General features: G+C 42.5%; 1 protein-coding gene across 12 annotated transcripts in view; it reads left to right on the forward strand.

Annotated features, from left to right (window-relative positions):
• Positions 1 to 17793, forward strand: part of ADD1 (adducin 1) — a 1467941-nt gene that overhangs the window by 195639 nt on the left and 1254509 nt on the right. For all 12 annotated transcript variants that reach the window (XM_044062916.1, XM_044062918.1, XM_044062905.1 and 9 more), the window contains exon 2: positions 7756 to 7867. The gene's annotated coding sequence lies outside the window, so the exon portion shown is untranslated. The remainder of the gene's footprint in view (positions 1 to 7755; positions 7868 to 17793) is intronic.

Below are 17793 nucleotides of genomic sequence, written 5' to 3' on the forward strand. Positions count from 1 at the left end.
CACTATCTTGCATCTAAATTGTTACTTGTCTTTTTCCACTACTGAATCCTCTTCTGTAGACTTGCTCATTGTTTTCAAGAACACTTTACTCGTTATAACCTAATTGAGGCTTTTTTATTGTTGTAATTGAAATTAGTTTTTTAAATAAATATTGTTTTTTAATTCCTTGTTTGTTATAATGTCTTCTTATTCACAATGTATTGTTATTTCTGTAATGTGTTTTCATTTTTCTGTGGAGCATTTCTCCCCGGGCCTCAGCTGAAAAAGGGCCATTTGGCCTATCTGGTAAACAAATGTAAAATAAGTAAAAAAAATAACTGTTTGTGGAGTACTTCTAAAATTTGTGCCACTGGATGAGAGGTTTGTGTCAGAGTGACTAAACTTGAGAAAGAACATTTTTTTTTCTGTTAGAAATTTAAATTTTGGTGAGAGATATTTACTGGAATGCAGCCTTGTCGATCCCACCTCCTCAAATTGACATGCCCTTTTTCACTCTGTTTTATCAGTGGTTGTACAGCATTGCAGTTTATCTGTAGCAGTAGATTGTGTGTGTGTGTGTGTGTGTGTGTGTGTGTGTGTGTGTGTGTGTAGGTGTGTAGGTGTGTGCGCGCGCAAGGTGAGGGGAGGGGCAGAACCAGCGGGCATAAAGCATATGCTCTTTACTCAGAGGTTCAGCACCTGTTTTGTTTGGCAGGTTTCGGTAACTCAGTTTGCTGTCAGTGGGTTTGGTGCCAACTTCCCAAAAGGCATCTCTTTGTTTATGCATATGCGCCAAACAGTTAATTTGGAGTATTCATCCTTCTTGGAAAACATGGTTGTAGTTCTTGCTGGAATCCATCTACTGACTCTAGATTTTTTTTCTGGAAGATTTGAACTCTGACTTTGAGAATTGTGGAACAACCTCTGTTGATGTAATTGGGAGGCCTTGCTTGCCTGATCTGAACCTCATTGGTGGATTGGTTTTGGACTTCTGTGCTAGTAATGGATCGTTAATTACAAACACAGTACTCTTGTATAGAGATGCTAATAGGAGTGGCCTTGAGCTTATGGTTATTGATTATTTTTTATATTGGTGTCATCAAGCCTAAGGCTATATTTTCTTAATAGTCTGGTTAAGAAAGATGCCGAACATTTAGCCGATCACTTCTTGTTGGCGAGTTGGTCTACACTGCCAGGGCAGAAGTTGGACAAACCTGGGAAGCTCAGACTTGTAGTAAGGATGTCATGGGATCTTGTATATAACAATTTTTGTGTGATTTCATCAGTCACATCTGAAATGGATTCTCTAATATAACTGTAGAAGTTAGAGATGTGCAGACCTTTCGAACCCTATTAAAAACTTTAGTGGTTGAGGCAGCTGTAAGGAACTGTGACTGAAAGGGGCCAGAATGTCGTGGTGGTAACTCTAGCGTGGGCAGTAGTCTGGTGGTATGTTTGTAATGTTTTCATGTCATAGTGGTAACTCTCGTGTGGACAGTAGTCTGTCATGCTTCTAGTATGTTTTCCATCTGTTAACTTTTACTTTCATTTTAAGATGGATTGGAAGGGTCTGAATAGGAAATGTGCATTTTACCTGAGACACTGGTATCTGAGAATTGTATTTGTAGTTTGTCTGGCCCCTCCTCCAAATGTTTGGTTCCTGGAGCGCGCACACACACACATACACACACACACACACACATACACTTGCTCACAAGCATTTCCTTGTCTTTTTGTACAACTCTTGCCGTTTCTTCATACTCAGGCTCAAAACAGTCTTTTATACCTTCCACAGGTTGGTTGCTACGCAGCTGCTCTTTTCTCACCTTTAAGTGATGCAGAACAAATTCGGCATCATTGGGCTTTATGTTTAGATTTTCCTTTAGTCAACACTAGCATCTGATTAAAAAGGCAGTTTTTACTATATACATCAGCTAGGCAAGTAAAACTACATATAATTTATTAGATGTTCATCGTGCATACAGCTGCAGTCATAACAGATGGGTTTTCCAGCAGTCAGGCGGGTCCTCGGTCGGCCGAATTCCAAAGTCTAGGTCCGGCGTCAGTTGTCGTCGCTTCTTCCCTGACGTCAGTGCGACAGGGGTGTAAAAGAACCAGCCAACACCATTTTCTTCAGTCTTTCTTGCCGCGCGGTGCCCGAAGCAGAAGCAGTTCGCAAGTGCCGGTCGGCCAGCTCCTGAGATTACGAATATTTTGCAACCGAAGTCTTCTTGAAAGCTAAGTACCCCGTTGGGGAAACTTTTCTTGCCTCAGACCGATGGCAGACAAAGTTAATAATTGCATTTCATGTGGGAAGCAAATACCGCATAAGGATTTTGATTCCCTCTGCATTCTTTGCTTAGGCCCAGACCACGACGTCTCGGCTTGTCGTTTTTGTGCTACATTCAACAGACGCACCATTAAGTGTCGGGCAGAGTTCGCCCAAAACTATTTTGGCAAAAAATTTAATTACATCATGTCGTCGGATACTCCGACTACAGTTTTGAGTAAAAGACGCAAAGATAAGGACCGACATACGAGGTCCACGGCTTCTACCGACATCACGCCTAAGCCGACTACAGGTGATCTGGTTCTCAGTGAGGTGCCTACACAGCCCCTGACTACCGACGACACTTCATTGGCGGTGTCTACTGTACCCGAGGTCGCAGGCTCTTTGGCCCACACCCCGACTACCGATACCGAAGCCACTCTTGGCGGTGAAACTCAGAGTTTAGACAGGTCTGCCACCTCTCAAGGTGTCTTCAGACCTTCCTCTTCTTTTTCCATTAAGGCTTTCACTAAGTCTGAAGCAGCCATGCATACTAAAAGACAAGCTCCACAGGGCCCTTCTCAAGGCCCCATGCCTAAAAAGCAGATGCTCAAAATGGCTGAGGATTTGATTACTCTTATCAGGGGTTCTCAACCCCCCCCCCCCGGACAAAAGGCCCAGAGTGGAGGAAGAATCCCCCTCCTTGGACCAGGCCTCCATTATTTGAGCATTCTGATGACCAGGAACATTCATACTCCCCTTTTGAAGATTCTGATGCCGAGGAGTCCATTCCCTCTGTCTCCCCCCTTGAGGATTACTCTTTTGGGGAAACCTTGCATACCTTGAGTGAACACTTCCACTGGGAAGGCCAAGAGTACTCAGACTCCAAGAAAAGGCTTAGGGATTTTGTCTTGCTCCCTCAGCACAGGCCTCTGGCTATACCTCCTGTCTTAGACATTCTAGATGATGTGTATTCGGAGGCCTGCCTTAACCCAGACTCTCTACCTCCAGCCCCAGTCAAGCCTGACATGTATTACCAGGTTGCTGACTCACACCAATATACAAAAGCCAGGCGGCTGACCCAGAAACTATCTCACAGGGCCCCAAGGGAATTAAGGCCTCCACTGCTAAAAATCCATTACCTTCAGAGAGGGATTCCAGAGCTTTAGAAAGGTGGGGGAAAAAGGTATACACCTCGGCCACCTTAACCATGAGGGCATTAAACTGCCAGTTCCATATGTTAAAGTACCAACAGTTTCTGTTGTCACAGTTGAGAAGCAAAATGTCACAACCTGAACAACCAGACTTGAAGGAGTTTCAGGATTTGATGCATAGTGCAGAACAAGTGGGTAAACATACCTTGCAATGTGGTTTTGATGCTTTAGAGGCCTCATGTAGAGCTGCTGTTACAGGATCAGTCATACATAGACATGCCTGGCTCAAAGAGCAAACCTTACCAGATCATGTCAAAGCTAAATTACTAGATGCCCTCTGCAAAAGATGTATTATTTGGTGTTAAAGCTGAGGAGGTATTAAAGAAAATGGAGGAAAAGGCTAAATCAATGCAAACAGTGAAAGATTTCCTACAGGTACAACCTCCACGTTTCAGTAGAAATTGGCCTTCCAAAAATTGGTCCTTTCCAGCCACTGACAGACCCCAAAGAGGTAGATACAGGTGCCCAAGGGGCAGAGGGCAATCTCAAGGATCGTTTAGAGGCAGACAATGGCAAGCACCTACACAAAGAGGTGGTGAGGATAGTTCACAGCCATTCAGAAAGCAAACCCAATGACTTTCCCCTTTGCATGCCAAGCAAGGCTCAAATGGCGGCACCTTTAGGCGGAAAACTGGCATTATTTTCAAAAAATTGGCATATTGTCACAAAAGACAAATGGATCCTGGACATTATAGACAGAGGCTACAGATTCCATTTTCACACCCTTCCAAAAATGAGAGGCATGCCAAACCTGCCACACAATCAAAGGGCAGAGGCACAAAAACAAATTTCAGATCTCATGGACATGAAAGCTATTCAAGAGGTACCTACACAAGAACAAGGTCAAGGTTTTTATTCCAGACTATTCCTGGTACCAAGGAAGGGAAAAGATTGGAGACCTATTTTGGACCTATCCATCCTAAATACATTTTTACTTGTGCCAAAATTCAAGATGCTCACATTACAGCAGCTTCTTCCCATGCTGGGCAAGGAGTCTTGGCTGGTAACATTGGACCTCAAGGAGGCATACCTGCATGTCCCAATCAGACAAGATTGCAGAAGATACCTCAGATTTCTTGCAGATTCAACCCATTATCAATTCTCTGCATTGCCCTTTGGCTTATCTACTGCGCCCAGAGTATTCACGAAATGCCTGGCATCAGTAATTGCCTACTGCAGACTTCAAGGGATACAAATACATACTTGGACGACTGACTGATCCAAGTGGACAGCAAGCACATACTTCTGAAACATCTGGCTTTTGTAATAATGTTGAATTCTCTGGTATACACAGTCAACAAAAAGAAATCAAGGCTAATACCCTCTCAAACAATAATTTTCCTGGGTGCCAACTTGGACACAAACACCCAGGTGGCCTACCTCACGCCAGAGAAACAGGGGCAACTAACTCAATACTTCAGAAAACTAGCAAATTTCACCAGGCTGACTGCAAGGAAAATCCTGCAGGCTCTGGGATTCATGGCATCTTGCATCCTACTAATCCCATGTGCAAAGCTGCATATGAGGAAACTTCAATGGTACCTGAAAAGCCTATGGTCTCAACACAGCCACAGTTTGGAAACAATAATACCACTGATTCCATGTTTTCAAAAGGAATTTCTGTGGTGGGCTCAAACATGCCAAAGAAACACAGGTCTCCCATTCTGCAAGCCTCAAGCAAATAAAGTCATCACAACAGACGCCTCGGACTACGCCTGGGGGGGCGCACATGACAGATCGGTGCATTCAGGGCAAATGGTCCCAAAAAGAAAAGCACCTATACATCAATCAAAAGGAAATGCTAGCAGTAATAAATGCTATTATAGCTTTCAAAAACCACCTGCATCCAGGTCAGCTATTGATAAGGACAGACAACACCACAGTAATGTGGTACATAAACAAACAGGGAGGAACCCATTCATACCCCCTATGCAGGCTGGCCATGTCTCTTTGGAACATGGCTCTGGAATTACAAATCGAACTTCAAGCACAGTACTTGCCAGGCAAGGAAAACATGCTGGCAGACAACCTAAGCAGAAATATGACAGATCCACACGAATGGAAGTTGCATCCTCAAGTTTTTACAGAGATAATTCAAGCATGGGGAAGGCCAGACATAGATCTCTTTGCCTCCCACAAAAATCACCAATTGGCAAAATTCTGCTCAAGGACCTTTCATCCACAGGCCTGGAGAGTGGACACACTCTCTTTCAGTTGGACAACAATGACAGTTTATGCCTTTCCACCTCTTCCTCTGCTGCCCAAAGTTCTATTAAAAACCAGAGCAGACAGACCAAAGATGATTCTCATTGCTCCAGACTGGCCAAGACAACACTGGTACCCACTCCTGAGGAGCCGGACGCATTCCCCACCATGGATCCTACCTCTAATGCCTCTTCTGACTCAGCACAGCTTCAAAACTCTACAGTCAGCTGAAAACACTCAGTCTGGCCGCATGGAAGATTCCTTAACTTCACAACAGACCCTACTCTCCAAGGAGGTGCAGGATGTCATTTTGGAGGCCAGAAGGCCTTCTACTAGAAAAGCTTACTCCGCAAAATGGAAACAGTTTTGTGCCTGGAATGAGAAAAAGGGTCAGAATTCTGGAATACTGAATTTACCTCAAATATTAGTATCTAGCTGAGATGCTAAGCAGTGGACTTTCATTCTCCTCCATCAAAATCCATGCCTCAGCCATTTCTGCAGAATACAGCACTGATCCTCCTTTATTCTCTCACCCCCTCTTAAGACAGTTCCTCAGAGGGGCTAAGAATATGAAACCCCCAAGGAAACAACCAGTACCTGCTTGGGACCTCAATTTCATTCTAGAAAAACTGACCTTGCCTCCTTTTGAGCCAGCGGCCTCACCAGAACTGTAATATTTGTCCTGGAAAACAGCCTTCCTTCTGGCTATCACCTCAGCTCGCAGGGTATCGGAACTACAAGCCCTCATGGCTGTGCAGCCTTTCATCATTTTCCATCAGGACAGAGTTTCCTTACGAACCAATCCGTCCTTTATGCCAAAGGTGGTATCCAGGGTAGCTTTGAATCAGGCTATCCACTTACCTACCTTTTACCCTAATCCTCAAAACAAAGGGGAGAGACTACTACATTCCTTGGACATCCACAGACAGCTGCATTATTATTTGGACAGAACAAAGCCTTTCAGAAAATCAGAGCAACTCTTTGTGTCCTATGCTACAGGAGCTCAAGGGAAGCCAATTTCCAAACAGACAATCTCAAAATGGATAGCCCACTGCATACACTTTTGTTACTCTTTTCATGGTAAAACTGTACCTGCAGGCATCAGATCTCATTCCACAAGGGCCACAGCTACATCTGCAGCTTTCCTCAGGGGGGTTCCTACCAAAGATATTTTGGAAGCAGCCACTTGGAGTTCTGTGCATACCTTCTCCAAGCACCATCACCTACCATTATACTCCAAATCTAGAGCAGGCTTTGCCACTGCAGTCTTGCAGGGCATCCTGGCTCCTCCTAGTTCCACCTAGTGCCTACCACCCCTTTTTTAGCTTTGGGATTCTACCCATCTGTTATGACTCCAGCTGTATGCACGATGAACATAGTACAGTTTTGTACCTACCATAAATGTAGATGTTAGAGTGCTAATACAGCTGCAGTCCAGGTTTCCCTCCCTCCTTCCCCTCTTGGGACAGGCCTAATGACCAACACCTCCTCATACAACCTGATTGGGGTATTCATTTATGGTGTATTTGCTTGCAACTACTGTTTCTTTTTGATTATATTGCATTGCGTTATTACATAAATTTATGTATTGCCTTCCTTCTGGGGGCACCTGACATCTGGGGCAAGAAAAACTGAAGAAAATGGTGTCGGCTGGTTCTTTTATACCCCTGTCGCACTGATGTCGGGGAAGAAGCGATGACAACCGACGCCGGACCTAGACTTTGGAATTCGGCCGACCGAGGACCCGCCTGACTGCAGGAAAACCCATCTGTTATGACTGCAGCTGTATTAGCACTCGAACATCTACATTTATGGTCGGTACAAAACTGTACTTTTTCCTTGTTAGAACTGCTACTTAGTGACTATAAAACTTGTATTTGGCCGTGCCAAAACATTTTATTGTAGTCTGTGATGTGATCTAAAGTGTGGCGGCATGTATTTCAACCTGTACTATGAAATTTTTCATTTTATGTACAGATTTTCTGTGAAGTAGTGTTGTCGGTTGAGTAGAGATGCAAGACAGTGAATTGATTAGTGTAATATAATTTGTACTTTAAATTCTGATTCAAATCACATTTCTCTTCATAGGAATACTGTAGAATTGGAGACATTGCCTGAAGTCCAGAATATTTTGTTTGGTTTCATCACACTTGCTACAAGACGAGCATTTGTATTAGCGGAGCTGCATAAATTTTAACAGGTAAAGATACTCCAAGCTTCCATTGTTGCTATTCTATTCTAGTTGCTATTCTAGTCTATTGTATAGCATGAAGAGTGGTACAGTGTTTTTTAATATTTACCACAGTTTTTGTCTGCTTTTTGCACTGTAATGAAACAAGGCAATTGGCAGGGCACCACTTTCACCAGTAAGTCACATACTTCAAGTCAGATGTGTCCACTGACTCCTTTTGTCATGCTTGCTTTATAGGGCTTTTTACTTATTTTTGCAAAAGCCAAGAAAGTGAGCAAAATTAGTGATTTTCACCAACAGTTCACCAAATGTGGTAGGGTTTATTTCATTTTGAAGACCGTAAAGCCCCCAAGTTAGGCTGAGGCTTCTTCTAATTATGACCCAGAGATTCCCCAGTCTCTGGAATAGACTGAGCATACATGTCAAGCAGAGTGCCTCTTTGGCCCTCTTCAAAAGGAACCTTAAAGATTGGATGGGAGATGGGAAATTCACCCCAGGGATCACGTCGGTGGCCCTGCTAGACAGGGGTCCAGGGAAGTAAATATTGTGGGAAGATGTAGCCAGGGAATTGTTATGGCTAGGCTTGTATAGGCCCTAGGGCCGATGGCCTAGTACCATCCTATGAACCTATGTAATTAACTCTGACATCCTTGCATTATCATGAGGCCTTGGGAGTGATCTCTTCTACTGAATTTATTTTTGGCAAAAAGTTAGTATGAACAGATGCATTTTGGCAATTTGGGTTGCTCCCAGTTGTATTGTATTGTATCAGGAAGTTTTAACAGCCACTGAAACCTGGTTTTAATAACTGAGGCCTTCTCTAGGGCGGATATGTCTGGCTCTGTCATGATGAGATTTTCCCGATTGTGGCTAAAGGCTTTGCCTGTGGATATTGAAGTCAGACTTTTAGATTCTCCCTTAGATAATCAGAATCCTTTTGGCACTGCTGCTGCATAATTGTTTAAAACCCTGCAGGATAAAGGCAAGGTTATGCAGGACCTGAAAACATTTTTTTGTTGTTTATCCAGTACCCAAGTTCCAGAGAAACTATCCTTCAAAATTTTCTTTTGTTTGTAGGCGGCCTAGACAACCTGCTAGAGGTAAGAGGGTTTCCAAGTGGATTTTCCCAAATAAGCCCACTCAGGAGTTCTATGGGCTAAAAAACTTTTACCAGACAAATCTGCCTCTATCTGACATCCAGGCTACCCTCCCCATTGGACAGATTCTTCTGTCCTTTAGACTAACCCTTTCCTAACCCTTTCCTTCCATGTTTGGCAACAGATAACCACCGACACATTGATTCTCTCCATCATCCAGTACTGTTGTTTTATGACTTTGACAGTCACTTCCTCCATTTTCTAGTCTGTCAGCCTCCTCCATGCCAGCTTCCTCATTTTCTTCTGGTCATGTGGAGTCTGGTGGAACAGGGAACCAAGCACCCTCTTCCCTTGTTTATACAACAGGGAATATGTTTTTATTTCGGAAACATGTTTTTATTTCAGAATGTTTTTAGTTTCCAGGAAAGAGAACATACAGGCCCATTCTAGACCTGTCCTATCACCATGCCTTTTGCAAAGTTCCTTCATTGGTTGTTCTCTTTGGACCCTTTTCCCTCTACCTCTTCTTCAGGCTTTTCTAGTCTGCCTGGATTTGAAGGTCTCTTACCTCCATATTCCTGTTCACCATCTCTTCAGGGAATGTTTACATTTCTCTAGTTTTTTTTTTTTCCTCTCATTGTCAGTTCTCTCGTTTGCCTTTTGGTCTTTATACAGCTCCGAGGGTATTTTCTAAATGCATGCCCCTTGTGTTAGTTTTCTGTAGACTTCAGGGAATGCAAATATTCCTTTAGCTGGATGACCACCTGATTCAAGCACCCTTTCAGCAGCACCTTCTTCAGAATCTGCACTTTGCTATGCTTCTCCTGAGCAGTGTGGGATTTGCTCTTTGTCTCACTCAGTCAGTGTTGACTTCCGCACAGGACCAAGTTCTTTTGGGTTGCGGGATTAAGACCATTCCAATGCTGGAATCTCTTCCTTAGGTTCATATGTGTACACTAGGTAAACAGCCACTAGGGCCCTTGTAAAACTAGCCATGCAACCAAGTGTGACCCACAAAGTTGATTTATGTAGATGGTGATCTACTGTATGCTTCTGTCTATCAAAGACGTAGGTACCAGACCAGGGGTGAATTTCTGATTAACCATCCATTGGTCCAAGTTGAGCTTAAAACGGGATGGGGGGAACTCTGCTTCACATGGATGGGGACCCTGTTCCACAGAATGGGAATTCTTTGAGAAACATATCTATCTGTCCAACATGTCCTTTTTATATTGCTAGAAATTTTTTTTTTTTTAATCTAGTACTTCTGATGCTGTTGTGCAAAAGGTTCATCAAAACAGGTGATATCTGCCTGGCATACAGGGCATCTCTGGACCCTGTCAGAAGTCTGTATGATGCAGAGTAAAGACAGTGCTTTGAAGTGATCAGTGTAGAACATTGTGTACCCTTTTTTGTAAAGAACCTTTGTGGGCTTTCCATTTTCTGCATCTGTCTGGTCAGGTAGGTTTGGCATAATAGTTAAGGTCTTTACTCCAAAGACGCAAGGTACAGGGTTTGATTTTAACCCTGGGTTACTGGATAGGCTTAAAATGGCCCTTCAGGGCAGTTAGCCTAGTATTCACCCATGAGCTTATGAGGTACATACTAAAGAGTCCATTATATTCTATGAAGGGTCTGTTGAGAATCAAGTGTAGTGGCATGATGACCTCTGTGGACCTAGATGTGATGCCCTTGTGTAGAAGTTGGGCATCATAGTAGGATTTTCCTACTGCCATGGACACATACTGGTCGAAAGCTAGGTTACTGTCTACATGAGTTCCCAGATCTCTGACTAGTGAATCAACTTTTAAGGGTGTTTTATTGATGACTTAGTTACCTGGGGTGGTAGACTTCCCAAAAGGTACTATAATGTATTTCTTGGAACTGAGTTTTAAGCCATGGCTTTGGCACCAAGCATTTGTCTGCATTGCTTTCTGAAGGGTGTCATTCACGTCTTGGGTGGATTCAGTGATTGTTCCCAGTTTGCAATCATTTGCCAACTTGGTCAGCCAAAAACCTTTGACATTGGCCTCGACATCCGAGAAGTAGATGCCCAAGAGGATTGTGCCCAGTACAGATCCCTGGGGGACTCCACTGATGACCGGCCTCTTCATGGAGGTGGTCTCACCAATTCTAACCTCTTGGGTCCCATCAGTGAGACATCTAGCTGTCCAGCATGTTAGAAAGGGGTTTATACCTAGTTACATAAGTTTGTTGACAATGCCCAATTGGGGTATTGTAACATATGCTTTAGCCAGATCTAGCAGGCAGTATGCACCGTTTTCCTCCTCATCCATGGCCTTAATGGCCTTTTCAAAGAAGCCCACCAGATTTAGTAAGCATGATCTTCCTTTGACTAATCCAAACTGGGATGGATCCAGTGTCTGGAGATCTCCTATATCTTTGATCATTTCCATTGCTTTGCAAATGACACTAGTCAGACTCTAATGGGTCTGTAGTTTCCAGGATCTGTTGAAGGTCCTCCCTTACGAAGGGAGATGACCATTACAGTCCTCCTTTCATGTGGCACAAAGCTTGTTTTAAGATGATATTTAATTGACAATGGGGATTCTTATAAGTTATATTTTATACTATTCAGGAGGCATCCTGGAATGTTATTGGTGCCCACTGAGGCCATGGTCTTGGCTTTAATGAGTGCAGTCAGTACACGCTTCCTAGTTGTAAGCTGGAGGGGTTTTATGTTTGAGGGTTTGGTTGGGGGTGAGGGAGTTAGTTGGAACTGAATTTGTCTGTTAACAGGTTTGCTATATCACAAGGCTCGGTGAATGTGGCATTTTTAAGCACCAGTTCAGCACATTGCTGTATGCTGCCCTTGAGGTTTCTCAAATAGGTGTAGAAGACCGTATGGCTTTACTTGACTTGCTTGGACCCCCTTAGTTGCCTATTTGATGAGAAAGTTCTATTTTTATGGGAATTACCCTTGCTGATTTTTGCCATATTTTTTCATTTTGTTGTACATCACGTTTTAATTTGGGATGCCACCATGGTGGTTTGTTTCTAGGCTTAGTCCTTGGCTTACTTCTGGTAGGTACAGCAGCCTCGAGGCAGCCATTGACATGGTTGTACAGAATTTCTGAGATAAATTCCACACTGGCTGCTGTGTTCTTTGGGTTTGGAGGGGCATTCATTTTTGACAGTCCATCACTTAATAAAAGGTAATTTGCCTTGGAATAGGTCCTGTTACTGGTTTTAGCAGGATTATGGAGTCTGTTTTGATTTCGAAGGAGACAGCTTTATTGTCGGACCTTTCCAGAGAAGATGAGACATTGGGGGGATGCAGCCTTCTCCCATATTTGTAATCATGAGGTCTAATATGTTTGAGCCTGCATGGGGTGTTTTCAATATTTGATCAAGGGTGTTTGTATTTATGAAGTCCAGGAATCTATATGCCTGTAGATTAGAGTCTGTGTAGGATTTCCAGTCTGCAGAGGAGGTAATTAAAGTCTCCAATGAGTAGGGTGTTTGGTTGGATGGTAAATGCCTCCAGTAGGTCCAAATGTGAATTGTGAGCCTCTTGGTACATGGAGGTGACCTATAGCTGGCTAGGGTATGGTATGGGATTTTATCTGTGGTGATCTGCAAGTCCTCACTTTGACTGCTTATTTCCATGCCTTCCTCTTCCAGCTTTTCCCTGCAAGGGAATTTCTCCGAGCCATGAAGTTCATGACATCTGCTATTCCCATGGTTTCTTTTGCCAAACTGCACATATGAAAGTTCAAATGGTATCTCAAGACTGGTAGCCTTGAACTTTGCTACCCTCTGTAGTTTCCAGTCCTGCTTTTCCACATTCAAACTCCACTGGTGGTTCAGTAAAACTCCCTCAACCACTTCTGCCTTTTTCTACTCAAGAGATCTTCAAGGGTGCTTCTGAAAGTCCAGGGTCTTTGGTCTCCTCAATAGTTGTATGACCATGTCAGTATTGGAGATGAGTGGTCTAATCCTAGCTTTTCAGGCCTTTCATTCCCTTTGAGTTCCTGGTCCTCTAAAGATTTTTTTTTTACAGACAGTACCACAGTGAGGTGTTACATCAACAAGCAGGAGGGGCATAAAATATTATCTTTGCAGTTTGGTCCTTCAGGCTTGGGATTTGCCATAATCTCTTTTTTAGGTGGTTTACATCAATTCAGAGCACAGTCTAGTGGCAGACTCTTTGAGCAGGTCCAGGAAACATCCTTAAGAATGGATCTTCACAGAGAGGTGTTTCTGGACATTGTACATTGGTGCCCTCCCCTCTGAACAAACAACTTTTTCTGTTTTGTTCTAGAGTTGAGTTTTTTGGCTTGGAAAGTGGACACCATGCCTTTTTTTGGAAGGGAATGTTGCTGTATGCCTATCCTCTTCTCTGATTCTCAGGATCTTACACAAGATCATGTTGGACACACCAAAACTCTTACTGGTGACTCTGTATTGGCCCAAAAAGCACCGGTTCTCCCTTCTTTTTTATCTGGCCAGGGATAGTCATTACAAGTTAACCTCGCAGAATGGATCTTCTTGCACAATATGAGGTGTCTGTCACTCATCCTTACCTGTCTTCACTTCAGCTGACACTCTGGGTAGTAGAGTTTTGATTCCTGTTGGGCACCAATTTTCTGAGGCCAGAAAACCCACTTCTAGAGAATCCTATATGGCTAAATGGATGTTTCTGTTTGTTGTCTCAAGTATGGCCAGGACTATTTTTCTGTAGGGGTCCCTAAGGCCCGTTTTTATTTGTGTGAATTGCGGGATACTGGATTGACATTCTTTTAAAGTTGTCGACCATTTCTGCCAGTCTGTCTTTGAGTCCACCAATGGCTTCTAGTTCTGAACTCCTACAGTTCACCCAAGAAAGCCTATTCATCCTTCTTGGGATCCTTAATTTTGTGCTTGAAAAATTGACTCTGCCCCCTTTTGATCCTGCCTTTTCTTCCCTGCAATATCGTACTTGGAATACTGTATTGGTGGCTCTTTGTGCCAGTGGAGTTTCTGAACTCCAAGATCTCATGGAGGTTTCTTGTTTTTTGTTCTTTCATAAAGACAGATTCTCTCTCTATAATAATATTTCTTTTATGCCCTAGGAGATTAATGATTTGTCCTTGAATTAGTCTGTTTACCTTCCCTCCTTTTTCCCCTTTTTCACAATCTGCTAGTGAGAAGGAACTTCACATCTTGGATTTCCATAGACAGCTTGGGTATTGGATAAGACTAAATGCATCAGAAAATCTGCTCAAGTTTCCGTTTCCCTTCCGGAAGTTTGGTTTGGAGTGTCTAAGCAAACCCTCACCTCTTGGATCTCTAAGGCCATTTCCTTTTGTTATACTTTTCATGGCAATCAGCACTCCTCTCCTGTTCGTGCTCACTCTACCAGGGCAATAGCCTCTTCTAATATCCAGATCCTTGAAATAAGCACCAGATCTGTCGTAGAAGCTGCTACCGCTTGGTCTTCTGCCTGCACTTTTACCGAGCATTACAAGTTGGATATAACTTTCAGGGCCAGGGTAGGATCTGCTAGGGATATCCTTCATGGATTGGGCTTTTGCCTGCCTCCCCCCATAGTTTCCAGTAGCTTTTTCACTCTCTTAGGGATAAGGAATATTGCAGCAGTGATAAGGAAGGACATTGTACAGTTGTGCAAGATCTTTCCAAAACAGTAGCTGTCCTACTCTTCACTGTTGCAGTATTCGATCCCTCCATCCTGCCTTCATTTCTTTTTCTGTTGCTCTATTGCTGACTGAGGGGTTTCTTCTTTCCTCCTTATTTCATATTTCCCTTCCTGGATGGCATGTTGTTTTTATGGGGTTGGTGGGGTTCTCCTGGAGTACTTAATTTCTGAGGATTGGGCACTGTACATGAAATACGTACCTTATGCCTTGCATGCAAGACATCTAATGTACAAAGCCAGAAAGGTGTGAAGGCTTTTGTATGCTTTTCAGACGTTAGACTGTCCTCTGTAGGATATCCAAGGTATAAGGAATACTGCACCTGTGAGAAGTAGGACATCTACTGTTATAGTAAGATATTACTTTCCCCATAAGAGAGTCCCCACATTCACTCTGGATGGGCATATTGCCTATTACAAACCATTCCTGTTATCACTCTCCTGACTGTGATGGCTGAATCCCTACTAAGGATGGTACTTTTCTGGAGTTCCCATAATGGGTGACAGGCTCTTAATAGCCCTATCCTAGAGTTCCTGACAAGTGTGTGTGGGAATGCTTCTTTGGTTGTGGTCTCTGTGGGTGACCATAAATTTGAGAAAGTCTCCTCTAACTCCTACTGAGCGGTGTGTTTTTATGAAGGCAGAGATTGACATTTTCCATTGTCTCTCATTCATACCCGTAGAGAGGGCCCAGAAGGAGCCTTGGTTGACTCGCATGGACTGTAGTCTAGTTAACAGCTTAAATGGCTGAAATGGTCTTCATTGTGCCTGCTTGCTGTTAATAGCCTAGGAGAATATAGCAAGAAAAAATGAAAAGTAATGCACTTTATTTTCGTATAGATGATTGCATAGGAATGCAGTGTTACAGTCAAATAAATAACATTAAGAATTTACCTTGTATGCCTTTAGTCAGGAACAACACTTTAGGATGTGCAAACAAAAATTTTATTATTACAACGCTGGGCGACTGTCTTCATAGCAGATGTCAAAATATTCTCTCTGAACAAAGACAAACCACATTTTTATACATTTTCTTATCAAACCTGGTCATACACTTTCATTACGTTACAGTGACTGTGTCCTATAGAAAACTTTGCAAATATCCTCATCTCTCGTGATTTTCGCCTCAGACTTCACGTGAACACCTTCCTATACATGATCCAGCTGCTTCCAAGGGATCTTGTTTCTGACCTTGAATGTTTCAAACCTGACCTAGCAACAACGCACTCCTAGCCTGGAGGAGTCAGGCTGCAAATTCCTTTTGTAGCAACTGCAACATGTACTGTTCTCTTCTATTACATACTAAAAGAATGCAGTTTAAAAGACAGCAGTACTGTGGCTTATGAAGCTGTATTTTTCCCAGCCCTGCATACAAATTATGTTTGCTTTTTAACAATCCTATTATAGCATCATTAATAAACTGAAGTTAATATACATATAAATAAACTGCACTTGTCCCATAACAGCAGTACAAAGAAGAAATGGGTTGTCAAAGTAGTGCTTTTTGTAATGTTCTTTTGAAGATATGATTAATTGATAATGGAGGCTTCAAAAGTGACAGAAACCATTTTAAGTGTATGTGCATGCTGATCCATGTTATTATTGTAGTGGATTTCCAGTAGCTAATTGTTAGTTGCAGCTTTAGAACAAAGAATATGTATGAATGCTACATTGCTGCAAAATCACAGAAATATGAAAAGTTTTGCACGTTTTCAGTTGGATCCGTCTTAATTTAATTTAAGCAACATTCCTGCATAAGCAGCTAAAATATGCATTATACTAGTTTCTTTGTGTCCTTTACAAAGCAAATAATCATTCCAGATATTGCATTAGCTACTTGAGCTTCAGTAACATGACTTGATATTAATTTTGACTCCAAGTTTCTTTTGTAAGTGCAGGGATGAAGTCTGCCTCCAAGTGGATGGGAAGCCTGTTCCAGAGGAGGAAGAGCCTCTAAGACGCATACCTGCCCAGCTAGCATGTCTTTTTTTTAATGTAGCTGGCAAGGTGTAGGTTCCTGGATCTGGTGATGTTCATCATATTGATCACTGCTGCATTAGCCTTTGCTTATGGGTTATATCCTGTCAAGCATATAACAGCCAGCCAACTTCCAAAGCTTCAGGATACCTTTCACACACACAAACTGTCAGGCAGCTCTAGCTGACCTAACTAGACAAGTTTGGGTGGCATGCCCTTCAGACCTTTACTGCCACTGGTGAGTACTCTCCTGTAAGGTTTGTGAGGATCGACAGTTGGCATGGTGCTGTTCCTTTGCTGTACAGATAAGTTCCCTTTCAAGGAAAGCCTTATATTTTCTAAATGTTTGTTTGGGTTTTAACTTTCCTGAAGAGGAAATTGATATTTTAAAGCTCAGAATTTTGTGTTTTAAGGGACTGGCACATGACTGTATCATAATTTTTAAACGGGAGCACTTTTTTTTTCTCCTTAAAAAAGTGACTATTTTTATATATCTATATATGTGTGTATATATATATATATATATATATGTGTATATATATATATATATATATATATATATATATATATTGGAAAGCAGTACCATTTTTGGCTTGATCATGGAACAAACTACCAGTCCCATGGCCAATCCTTCAGCCACAAAGAGAAAAAGTTGAGCAAACAGCCTTTGCCACCACAGCAGGCTAGCAGTTTGTTTCAGTTGCAGGTAGGTCACACTGCTGTGGCCATTTGTTGTACCTCTAGACCACTCATCTTTTACCCCAGATCCCTCTAATGTAGTGCTGACAGTCAATATGGACCTTGAGTTACAAACGGCAAACTGCCACAAAGGACGTGCAGGACTTGTAATTAATAAATGTTAAAATGCAGCATATACATTTTATTTAAACTGACTTTTTCAGGGTTCTGAAGAAGTCAGTCATCATATTAAGTGGACGAAGCACTTAACCGTTGTTTAAATAAAATTTGTATTCTACATTTTAACATTTATTAATTATGAGTCTTTCACATCCTTTGTGTCAGTTTGTGTTTTTAGTACAATTTTTCCTTCCACCTATTTGCGGACTTTTGTTGAATAATGGACCGTGAGTTAGCTATGTCCCCTGCGGCTGTTGGGATCCCCTCAGTGGGTAAGGAAGAGACCGTGTTTTTCCTGCTCCCTCTCCCAGGACTGAAAGGCCTGTTGTGTTGTAATGCTGTTCCCA

This window comes from Protopterus annectens, chromosome 2.part1 (assembly GCF_019279795.1).
Source record: "Protopterus annectens isolate FY-2018-M chromosome 2.part1, PAN1.0, whole genome shotgun sequence".
NCBI lineage: Eukaryota > Metazoa > Chordata > Ceratodontiformes > Protopteridae > Protopterus > Protopterus annectens.